We start from the raw sequence: 13,325 nt of genomic DNA, 5'->3' as shown, positions 1-13,325 counted from the left end.
ATGTTAACACATTGGTGGATGCATTCCCTCATCATTGGAATCTTCCTCAGTTGGAATGATTTCCTTTTTGGCTGATTTTGATGTTGCTGAGGATGATGTTGATGTTGACTCTGAAATTAATTTTGTTGCTGATGATGACCACTTTTTTGGTATGATCTACCTCTGCCTCTACCTCTACCTCTACTTCTATCTAAAGCTATGAATGCCTGATCATTAGAATGACCTTTTCATGCTTGTATGGCTTGCATCCTGAGTTCTTCACCAAGTAGGACTGATTGAAGTTCTTCCACTGTCGAAATTTACCGTTGGATGGCAATACTTTGGACTAGATTCTTGTATCCCTCTCCTAGTCCACATTCAGGATGACTTGAACTGTTTCTGTGGGGTTCGTAGTCTCTCCTACTGGTTGCAAGTTGATTGTTGTAGTCTTTTATCCAGAGTATATAAGCATGACCGGTTTCGCTACTGTTGCGGAAACTCTAGTTGATTTGGTTTCTCAGAGTGAGTATCTTGGAAGTGTTCTTGGACTCATAGAGAGCTGCGAACATATCTCATGCTTCTTTCGATGTCTTGACTGTGTTGAGCTATCCTAGCATGACATCTTGCACATTCTACTTGATCAGATGATAGGTGTACTTGTATTTCTTATCCCATTCTGCCTGAGCTTGGGCAATGGTAGGATTTGCTACAGGTGCGAAAACTATTTGTTAGTTGTAGATGCCATTGTAGATCCCATTGTTGGTGCTGACAATAGGTGGAGTAGAGCTACTGGTGGCTGGATCATCCAATGGTCTATGTGTAGATCCATCGACATACTCCCATTTGTCCTGAAGTACTAGACTAGTCTCCATTTAGTATTTCCATGTACCTTAATTGGAGTTGTCTAGCTTAGCAGATGCCTCTAGATTGAGGTTGCTACTCATAGACATGGTGCAAGAAATGTTCTCAAAGTGTCATGAAAATCTCTGTATAAATCAACTGCAAATACACTAATTGTGCCAAGTGGAATCTAAACTGTCGGTGAAGAACTGCAATATATAAAATATGATCTGTGTGACAAAGCTTGTGGCAATGATGCCGGGAATAGCCAAGAGGTTTTACAAGGCTAAAATGATGTGCACAATGCCATGAAATAGCTGTGTAGGCTTACAATGGTGGCATGTGTGTGTGAAATCAAATGCTATCTGCCCATTGAAACAATCTGCAATGCCTCTAAACTCTTTGAAGTCTACTCACTGAACTGATGAACATAAGGTTTCATATAATGTAATGATGTGAAATTGTATGTGAGCGTATGGACTACTCTGAGTAGGTACTAGTCGGGAATTTCAAGCATGGCTTGATTTGCAACTTGGGGAAATTCAAAGTGTCCCCTCTATGGCAATCTAGTCTACTCTGAACTAGATCTATACCAACCGTAGATCGATGAAAGAACAGCAAATAATTCTTTCTTTTGTTCTTTTTAAGTGCTGGGTCAAATGCGTCGATGTACAGGCGAATGTGTGAAGGAAGTACTTTTGTCCAGCGAGGCTAAAATGTGAGTGATACTTGCACCAAAATGTGCGCATGATGTGACAAGCGTGTAGATCACAAAAAATTTACAAGCGATCAAGGCTTGTAGTGATACTCTAGAAAATAGACTAAAAATGATAGATAGGAGAAGAAGTTGATATTACACTTCATATGAGGAGGGTAAAGGGGGTACATATATTGGAGTTTTATCTCATTACAAGGATGGTATCTCACAAGTCATTGTAGATGACCACAATAGGTGGATAATGCTGAAGTGTTGCATGAAGTAGATTAATTTCTCCGTTATTTCTCTCTATGCCCCTAACTCAGCTTTGGAAAAGAAGGGATTATGGGAATCTCTACACTGTGTAGATGGTGACTGTATTAGAATGGGGGATTTTAATATGGTGGGATGCAAGGCAGATAGATGGATGGGAAAGGGAACATGCATCAGAGGCATTGATCTACTATCTTGGGAAGATTGCAAGGAGCACTGGCAGTTGGTGGATGTGGGATCACGTAGAGATTTCACGTGGTGCAACAGTCAAAGTGGGGACAATAGAAGGAAGGCTAGATGGGACAGGTTCTATGTTTCTCAGGGTTTACTGAACAGTCACCTTTCCTTAAAAATAGAAACTTTCTCTCCTTTAAGTTTATCAGATCATAAACCTCTCACTTAGATGTGATTTTGGTTTTGGGGAGAGAAGCTCTTCTTGGTTTAAAGCTGACCCTAAACTCTTCTTGTTAAAGAGTGTTCAAACTCTAATTGGCAAGGCTTGGCATAATGCTTTCTCTAAGCACACTTCAGCATCAGAAGCTTGGGCATTGGCTGTTCATGATACTCAAATCATTTTTAAAATAGCTAGAAAGAAAAGAGCTAAGATTAGGGCTCAAAGAATGGATAGAATTCAGAATAACATCAGTATTTTAGAACAAAAATTGGAGATGTGGAGGCCCAAGCAGAATTGGTAAGTGCTAAAAAGGATCTCAGGAAGCAAGAACATATCAGATTAAATGATTCCAAAATATACTTTAGGGACTGGTGGGCAAGAAATATTGATAGAGCCACTAAGGAAATGACAAAATATGAAGAGGGGAGAGGAGAAGAGTGGAGATGAGGAGAGAGGGCACAGCTAGAGAGCACACCACAAATGACTAACTGTACACTAGATTTAGTTGAAAAAATAGAATATATACAAACCCATTTAGGGTTATGGTTAGGGGATCTAACCCTTTTCTTTATAGCACTCTATAAGGTTAGTGCTATGCACATATGATCACGTGATGGTGCTATGCACACATGATCACATGATGTTGAGCGTGAACTCTCAACACCTTCCCTCAAGATCAACATCATGAAGTAGGCCTTCCCTCAAGATGATGATTCTGGGGAATCGAAGAAGGACTGAGCATTACATTCCATCACACCCCTTTAATGGGAATGTCCTTCCTCTGCGTCAAACCAAGAGCTAGTCAGTGTTTCTCGAATAGCTCTTTACTGAGTGGTTTGGTAAAGATGTCTGCAACATTCTCTTTGCTATCACAATGCTGCAGTGTGATGTCACCAAGTAACACTCTTTCTCTGATGAAGTGCTCTCTAACATCAATGTGCTTTGTCCTGGAGTGATATACTAGATTCTTGGCCAATGCTTGAGCCGATTGATTATCATAGTATATTGCTGTTGGCTTTGACTCATCAAAGTAATCTGTTTCTGGCAATAGTCTTCTGAGCCATATAGCCTCACATGCATCTGTAGTGAGTGCCCTATATTCTACTTCAATCGAGGATAAAGAAACAGTTGGTTGTTTGTTTGACAACCATGATATAGCACCTTGACCAAGGAAAAATGCATATCCCTGTGTCGATCTCCTGGTCTCATGATCTCCGGCATAGTCACTGTCATAGTATCCATGCAACCGTGGATGACTTCCTTTGTATTCTATCCCAAACTGTCTTGTACCTCTGATGTATCTCAAGACTCTTTTGGCTGCTTCCAATGAGACTGTTTTGGATTTGCCATAAATTGTGCTAGTGAGCTTATTGCATAACAAATATTTGGCCGTGTGATTGTCAGATATATAAGAGATCCGATGAGCTGCATGTAGTATTTGTCATTGGGGACGAGCATTTTCTGAGCGAAATCTTCCGAGTGTCTGAGCGAAGGAAAAATAAAAGCTTCCAACTATGCATAAATATGGCAAAAATCGATAAGAAGAAAACATAGTTTCACTTAGAAATATGCAAAGTATTATAGCAATGCCTATTTTATACAAAAATCTTTAGGTAAATTTGTAGGAATGGTGAGAGCATAATGGGATGGCTTTTGAAGAAACCCACATGTAGAGTAGACTTCTCTATGAAAATTCCCTTATGATCCTTCTTACAACTTTTACTTAATAGGGGGTGACATTGAAAACCCTCTCTCAACCTATCTTCATGAAAGAGTTTCTTCAAAGAAAACTCATTGAAGCAAGCCATCCAGGTAGTTTTGCCAGCGAAACCCCTTTGAAGCAAGTCTCCCAAGGTAGTTTCGCTGGCGAAACTACCTTGGACAGCACTTTTAAAAGTGACATAACTTTCATATCCAATGTCCAAATATAGTCATTCAACCACTCAAATTGATCGGAACACCCCATTTGAGCACATCTATGGAGTTATATTTTGGAAAATCTTTCATATATAGTATTAAATATTACATGTATTTTATGAGAGTGATATATAAGCCCAAGTTAATACTTATTTATAGTAATTTAAACTTCTTTAGAAACATGTCCATAAATATGCTATAAAAACACTAAAAAGATATTGCCATATGATATAAATGTGTTAATAAGTAATTATATATGCATAGTATTATTACATTGAGAGTGATTATGAGGAATGTTTCTTAAAGGAATCAACACTTTTTTAAGGTAATAACAGGGGTACAAAGGGATGTCTCTAAATAAGAAAATTATGTTGTGTAAAAATGAATGAGTGACTAGTCTGTATATTTTTATGATAAAGGAATCTAGTTCTAGTGAAAATAAAAGTGTAAAAACCATGTTTCCTAAAGAAAAACATTTTTAAAAATCTCTTGAAAACACACTCGGATAAACCTGCTCATAGGTTTTTGCTCGTAAAATTGACGCATCCTTTGTCATTGACTATAGGTTTTTCTGAATCTTTAGTAAGTTTCAAACTCTGTTCCATGGGAGTGGCTGCAATCTTGCAATCTGCCATATGAAACTTCTTCAGGAGACTGTCAACATATTTGAGCTGACTCATGAATGTGCTATCTGAATCCCTCCAGAACTCAATTCCAAGACAATAGTGCATAAGTCCAAGATCTTTCATGTCGAACTCTGCAGATAAGTCTTCTTTCAATTTTCTGATGAAGCTATCCTTGCTTCCTGTCACAATCAGATCATCTACGTACAAAAGTGCAATAGTAATGTCTTGAACTTGAACTTTGTAGTAGAGAGTATGATCTGCATTGGATTTCATGTATCCGAGATCAGCAAAATATTTGTCAATTCAGCTGTACCAACTTCTGGGTGCTTGCTTTAAGCCATAGAGACTTTTCTTGAGATGGCAAACCTTATTCTCCTTTCCTGGTTCAACATAACGTGCTGGTTGTTGCATGTAGACTTCCTCATCTAGGTAACCATTGGGAAATGCATTCTTGACATCAAGCTGATACACATTCCATTTGCTCAGTGTGTGATATTAAGAACCGTATGGAATCCATCTTTGCTACTGGAGCATAAGTCTCATCATAGTCTTGACCATATTGTTGTGCAAATCCTTTTGCAACTAGTCTGGCTTTATATCTATGAATACTTCCATCTGGATTGTACTTCACTTTGTATACCCTTGCTATGGCCTTCTTTCCTGGTGGAAGGTCGCATAATTCCCAAGTATTATTCTTATACAAAACATCCATTCTTCATTCATAGCAGTTTGCCATTCTGGCTTATCTACTGCGTCTTCGAAGTACACTGGCTCTTCTGTAGCCATGATGGTAGTCATAAGAGCATAGTTGGTGGTTTCCACCTGAATTGCTTTGCCTTTCTGAGCATATGTCAATCTGGCTGGTGGTCTGCTTTCCCTAGTAGACCATCTGAACTGCTGTGGCTCTGCTTGGGGTGTTGCTGGCAATTCTTGCTCTTCTTCATCAACCTGTTCTGTAGATGACTGTGAAGTTGATCTTTCTATCTCCTGTGTAGGTGAGGTTTTCCATTCTGATTCCTCATCAAAGATTACATCTCTGGAGATAATGACTTTGCGGTTGATGGGATCATACAATTTGTATGCTTTGCTTTCTTCACTCTAGCCAACCATGATGCATTTGCATGACTTTGCATCCAATTTCCTGCAATGATCATCATGTATGTGGGCATATGCTATGCAACCAAATATGCGGAGATGTCCAATGTGTGGCTTGTGTCCAGTGAATGCTTCATAAGGAGTCATACCTTGTATCGGTTTGGTAGGAAGCCGATTAAGGAAATAGTTTGCAATAGCTATTGCTTCTGCCCAATACTGATTTGGAAGAGGCTTTTCACTAAGCATTGCTCTAGCACTGTCTGCTAAAGTCCCATTCTTCCTTTCAGCTCTTGCATTCTGCTGAGGAGTATCTGCACATGTGAATTGTCTTCGAATGCCATGATTTCTAGAAAAGTTTATGAATGCTAGAGACATGTATTCACCTCCTCTATTTGATCTCATGACCTTGATCTTTATGCCTGTCTGGTTTTCTACCATGGCTTTGAATTCTTGAAATCTGGAAAACACTTCAGATTTCTCTTTCAGAAAGTAGACCCAACAATATCTACTATAGTCGTCGACGAAGGTCAAGTAATAAAGTGAACCATTGATGCTACAGGTCTGGGCATAACCCCATACATCTGTATGAATCAAATCAAGAATACCTCGTGCACGAGAGGTACTTCTGACAAAGTTGGTTCGGTTTTTTTTGCCGAAGCAGCATGCTTCGCAAACCTTTCCAAGAAACTGTAGCTTCGGAATCCTGATTACCATATTCTGATTCCTGAGATCTAACAAGTACTTGAAGTTGACATGACCATAGCTCTTGTGCCATTTTGTAGATAGTGGCATCTATTGTGGTTGAGTTGACATGGCATGCTTATCTGGTACTATAGCTAGCATTCTATATAAGCATCCTTCCTTGACACCTTTTGCTACTAGCTGACATCTTTTGGATTTGTCTCTGATAGTGCATTCATCACCATCGAAGATGACTTTGTAATTGTGTTCCGTCATTTGACCTACTGACAAAAGGTTCTTGCTGAGCTTCGGAACATAGAGCACATCTTTGACTAATCCTTTTGTACCAGTGAAATTATTCATAAGGATAACACATGTCCCTTGAACTGGATTCAATGTATTGTCTGCTATGTAGATGACATTTTTCTGTCCTTCTAATGGCTTCATTTCTGTGAACCATTCCTGATGATTTGTCATATGAGATGATGCACCGCTATCGATGTACCAAGGATCCTGTTCCACTTGGTCGACTTGGTAGTTGTAATCCTCTTTGGGATTGAAATCAATGTCTAGGTACACTGTATCAGTCTGATGCAATTTCTCGCTTGCAAGAAACATATTTCCATGTTCATTTGCAAAATGACTGACTAGAATGTCCACCACGATGATTTCCTTTGCCTCGAGAATTCCCTCGATTACAGTTGGATTGACCGCCTTGGTCATACTGCTTCTTGCGGCAATCTCTTTCATAGTGTCCAAACTTGTGACAATTTTGGCACTGAATGTTTGACACATTGGTGGATGCATTCCCTCGTCCTTGGATCAGATTTTATATCTTGTAAAGGGGCTTTACAAGGCTGAGATGATGTGCACGATGCCGTGAGATAGCCGAATAGGCTTTACAATGGTGGCATGTGTGTGTGAAATCAACTGCTATCCACCCTTCTTATTGAGCTTCAAAACATAGAGTAAATCTTTCACCAATCCTTTCGTACTAGTGAAATTGTTCATACGGACAATGCCTTTCCCTTGAACTAGATTTGGTGTGTTATCTATCGTGTAGATGACATTCTTCTGTCCTTCCAATGGTTTCATTTTTGTGAACCATTCTTGATGCTTTGTCACATGAGATGATAAACCGCTGTCGTGCCAAAGATCTTGATATGTTTGGTCGACTTGATAACTACATTCTCCTTTTGAATTATAATGTTGATTTGCTTGGTCGACTTGATAGCTACATTCCCCTTTTAAATTATAATCAATGTCAAGGTACACTATATCAATCTGACAAAATATGAAGAGGGGAGAGGAGAAGAGTGGAGATGAGGAGAGAGGGCACAGCTAGAGAGCACACCACAAATGACTAACTGTACACTAGATTTAGTTGAAAAAATAGAATATATACAAACCCATTTAGGGTTAGGGTTAGGGGATTTAACCCTTTCCTTTATAGCACTCTATTCGGTTAGTGCTATGCACATATGATCACATGATGGTGTTATGCACATGTGATCACATGATGTTGAGCGTGAACTCTCAATTTAGAAAGAGGTTATTAAAGAGGAAACAACTACCATTGAATGCACATCAAGTGTGGAGGTCTTACTAAAAAAGGCCAAAAGTTTGACTTTGGTCTTCATTGTCTACTTGCAAGATTTGGAATAGAAGCTCTCTCCTTCAATCTGCAATGCCTCTGAACTCTAAAGTCTGCTCATTGAGTTGATGAATGTAAGGTTGTAGAAAACTAGATAGGCAAAAAGATCAAAGTCATGAGATCAGATCGAGGAGGTGAATACATGTCTTTAGCATTCATGAACTTTTGTAAAAGTAATGGCATTTGAAGACAATCCACTCATGCAGATACTCCTCAGCAAAATGCAAGAGCTGAAAGGAAGAATGGTACTTTAGGAAACAGTGCTAGAGTAGTGCTGAGTGAGAAGCATCTTCTGAATCAGTATTGCACAGAAGTAATAGCCATTGTAAACTACTTGCTTAATCAACTTTTGATTGAACTGATTCAGGGTATGAGACCTTATGAAGCATTAACTGGACACAAGCCATGCATTGGGCATCTCCGCATATTTGGTTTCATAGCATATGCCCACATACATGACAACCATCACAGGAAATTGGATGCAAAGTCACATAAATGCATCATGGTTGGCTATAGTGAAGATAGAAAAGCATACAAGTTGTATGATCCCATCAACCAAAAAGTCATTATCTCTAGAGATGTAATCCTTGATGAGGAGTTAGAATGGAAAACCTCAAATACACAAGAGATAGATGCACTAATTACTCAGTCATCTATAGAAAATGTTGATGAAGAAGATCAAGAATTGCGAGAAGCACATCAAGAAGAATCATAGCAACTCAGACGGTCTTCTAGGGAAAGCAGACCTTTAGCCATATTGACCTATGCTCAGAAATGTAAAGCAATTTAGGTCGAAACCACTAACTATGCTCTTATGACTACCATCATGGCTACAAAAGAGCCAATGTACTTCAAAGATGCAGTTGGCAAGCTAGAATGGCAAACTGCTATGAATGAAGAAATGGAAGCTTTGTACAAGAATAATCCTTGGGAATTATGTGCCCTTCCACCAGGAAAGAAGGCCATAGCAAACAAATGGGTATACAAAGTGAAGTACAATCTCGATGGAAGCATTGAAGGATACAAAGTCAGACTAGTTGCAAAAGGATTTGCACATCAATATGGTCAGGACTATGATGAGACTTATGCTCTAGTAGCAAAGATGGATTCCATATGGTTCTTGATATCACTAGCGACACTTAGCAGATGGAATGTGTACCAGATCAATGTTAAGAATGCTTTATTATGAGGAGTAAGGGACACTGCAACCTCATATTTACTTTTGCCAAAAGTAAGATGTAGTCAAATAATAAAGATTCTTAATTGGCCATGCAATTTACATTGGAGTTTGGTGACTTTGGACCTACAAGCCAAGAAATGTTATTTTGCCAATTCAATTGCAAGATATCATGGCAATGTGTTAGTGTAAGTGTACTCTTAATGGATTGTAACTTTCATGGTATGTATCTTTTGCAATGCACTTATTCATTCCCTTGTATATTATGATGGATAGGTCTAGATCAAGGTTAATAAGTGCAACCGAACAAGTCACAAAGTATGATGGTGACTTACAAGAAGCAATAGACTTACAAAGATGCGAGGTTGCAGAGCAAAATGATGCACATAAGAGAAGGAAGTGAAGTGAAGAGGAAGAAAAGATGGAGACTGAGGATGATGGTGATGGAGACAGAGGTGCAGCTTTCAGACTGGCCACCCACTTTCAACATTTTCCATCAACCCCCTCGATATTCCCTTTGACGTCCCTCGCCACCTGCATGCATTGCCAGACTTCTTGGCTATTGTCTCTCAGAAAGCATAGATTTTGCTGATGAGTTTTGCTTCCCTGCTTTGTCACCCAACCTCTTGGAGGAACGTACTGCACCTACATCTATATATGGAGCTTATCCTAGCTCTTGCGTGGAGGTCGAGGAGGAAGAGAAGGAGGGTTTGTCCACCCCTCTTAATACGCATGCAGCTTAGAAGCCACCGGGGGCTTCTTTAGCTTCCCCCCAGGATAGCATTTTGCTCCTAGCCCTTTTGTTTTAGATGGGCCCGTGGCCTCAAGAGAGATACTCAAAATAGGTGCAGCTCCTTCTCCCCAGTACAGAGATGAGATTTGAGGAACCAATGAAGAGTGAGATTCCTCAGGAGTGATTGGTAGGACAGTTGCTCTGCATGCAGCCACTTCCAATAGTGAAGGACGAAGCAAACATGGTGATAAAGATGGAGCCTGTGGCAGTGGAACAGACTTGTTCAGAACCGGGGTTCACCCTCATTTGGAAGAGATATACCAAGCAAAATTGATCAAACAGATCGTATCCATTCTGAGTAGGCTCTTGGAGAGTCGAGGGTCCTAGCAAGGAGAAAGCTAAAGGTGGCAGACCACAAACAATCCCAGAATCTAGACATGCTCCACAACAAGATGCTAGTAGAACACAACCACCTGATGGAGAGGATCAATCAGCTGGAATAAGTAAAATAGTAATGGCCTATCTGGATGACTCTCTGTTGCATGACTCTATGGTATGGCTAAGAACACATGCTTTAGTTGGCCTTTTACCTGGAGTCAGACCTCCATTAGAATTTATTGAGTCCTGGATCATAACAAACTAGGTTAGAAAGGGTATCAATGTCTTGAATGTGAGATTCTTGAAGAAAGGCTTCTTTGTCTTTCTTTTTGAAAAACTTGAGATGGCTGCTAGAGCTATGAAACATGCTTTATAGACCATTAGAAATCAACCTCTTTATTTAGAATGGTGGTCTAAAGATTTTTCTCTTGATGCCCCTAGATCTACGAGAATCCTTGTTTGGGTGGAACTCCCTGATTTACCTTTGTACTTGTGTCAACTTCCCTTTCTTTGATGTGGGTTGGGAGAAGTGTTGGGTGAGAACACAAGAATTTCATTAACACTAGAGGCAATCCTCAAATCTGCATCAAGATGGATATTGCTGCCAAGACTCTTACTATTCTCAATAGAAATGGCAGTGTTTATAAGCAGCAGCCCCTAACTTATAAAAACCTCCCTCACTCTTGCTTTTTGTGTGGACTTTCCACTCATGTGGTTAAAATTTGTCCCTTGAAGAGGGGAAAAGTCAAGGAAGCTAAACTCTCTCCTACCAAACAAGCTACCCCTTCTGAAAGATGGATTCCCAAAGCTCAAAACCCTCCAATGAGCATTTAGCATATTGATCAGAATGGCACAAGAAATAGTGGTAAGGACAAGGAGCACAATCTGCCAAAAGCAGCAAATAAAAACTCTTTTGAGCCTCTCAGAGATAAAGAGGAGATTTTAGAGAGTAGCAATAGAATTAGTCAAGAGGACAATATGGTGATTGAAGCTAGCTGGTCTTAAGAGTTTGAAGAGGATGCTATGGAAGAGATAGAAAAGAGTGATGAGGAATCAGAGGAAGATCAAGGGAAGGGAACTCTAGTCAGTCCAATAAATCAAGAGGACATTAGTCATCAAGGCAAGGCCTTCCCTATGGTCCAACACAAAAGGAGGCAATCGAAAGCTACTATAGTTCAAGTGAGCAGCCCCAACCCCAGGGCTAAAAAGGGGTAGAAAAAGAATGTCAGATAAAGTATTTACCTTCTTAACTCTAAATGTTAGAGGGCTGATGGACCCTAGTAAGAGTGAAGAGCTAGCTTTTTGGCTAAGAGCTAACTCTTTATCTCCTCTCTTCATAGCAATACAAGAGATCAAGGCTTGTAGGGATATTTTAGAAAATAGACTAAAAGCTATAGATAAAAGAAGAACTTGGTATTACACTTCACATGAGGAGGGTAAAGGGGGTGCAGCCATTGGAATACTATCTCACTATAAGGATGGTATCTCACAAGTCATTGTAGATGATCATAACAAGTGGGTAATGTTGAAGTGTTTCATGAAGGAAATTAAATTTTCAGTCATTTCTCTCTATGCCCCTAACTCAACTATAGAAAGAAAAGGATTATGGGAATCTTTACAATGTGATGATGGTAACTGTATTACAATGGGGGGTTTCAACATGGTGGAATGCAAGGCAGATAGGTGGCTTCAAAAGGGGACATGCATTACATGCACTAAATTACTCTCTTGGGAAGAGTGCAAGGAGCACTGACAATGGGTGGATGTGGGATCAGCTAGTGATTTCACTTGGTGCAATAGTCAAGTTGGGGACAATAGAAGGGAGGACATTTTGGACAGGTCCTATATCTCTGAGGGATGACTGAATAGTCACTTATCTTTAAAAGAAGAAACTTTCTCTTCTTTAAGTCTATTAGACCATAAACCTATCTCACTTAGATGTGATTTTGGGTCTGGGGTGAGGATTTCTTCTTGGTTTAAAGTTAACCCAAAGCTCTTTTTGTTGAAGAGTGTTCAAACACTAATTGTGGTAAGGCTTGGCATATTGCTTTTTCTAAGCACACTTCTGCTTCAAAATCTTGGGCTTTAGCTATTCATGGTAGTCAAATCATTTTAAAAATAGCTAGAAAGAAAAGGGCTAAGATTAGGGCTCAGAGAATGGATAGAATTTAAAATAATATCAGAGTTTTAGAGCAGAATGCCAGAACTGGAGATGTAAATGCCCAAAAAGAGCTGGTAAGTGCTAAAAAGAACCTTAGGAAGGAAGAACATATTAGATTAAATTATTCCAAAATATATTTCAGGGATTGATGGGTAGGGAAGATAGATGGACCCACTAAGGAAACTTTTAGAATATTTAGAAGAAAGAGAATGCAAGAGGAAATCCCTCTTCTTAAAAGAGCAAATGGTTCTTACTCTGTATCTATAGAAGAGAATCTTGATTTCATTCAGCAACATTTCTAGAATTTATTGTCTAGTACAATCACTCCAAATGAGGACATCCAAAGAGCTAGACAACTATGTCAAATTATAAAGGCATAAAGTTGTCAAACGATTTGATCTACACTCTTTTCGGAGAGACCCTTTTCATTAGAAGATTTGAAGGAAGCAGTGTCAGTTATGGCAGATGGTAAGACACTTGGTGAAGATGGGATACCAATTGAGTTCTATAAATCCTTCTATGAACTAGTTGGCCTTTACTGCTATGGCAAGAAAGTTTGGTGAAAGGTGCTCTCCCCTTACATATCAATGGGAGTATTACTAAACCATCCCAAAAGAGGGCCCCAAGGATGAGCTCAAGAACTGGAGACCCTTAACAATGCAAAACTATAGTTATAAGATCTTTGCAAAAGCCCTAGCTCTTAGGGTACAAGGCAAGATG

This window comes from Dipteris shenzhenensis, chromosome 2, assembly GCF_047967505.1.
Source record: "Dipteris shenzhenensis isolate YYH24624 ecotype China chromosome 2, Dip_SZ_1.0, whole genome shotgun sequence".
NCBI lineage: Eukaryota > Viridiplantae > Streptophyta > Polypodiopsida > Gleicheniales > Dipteridaceae > Dipteris > Dipteris shenzhenensis.
This window is presented reverse-complemented; position numbering follows the sequence as displayed.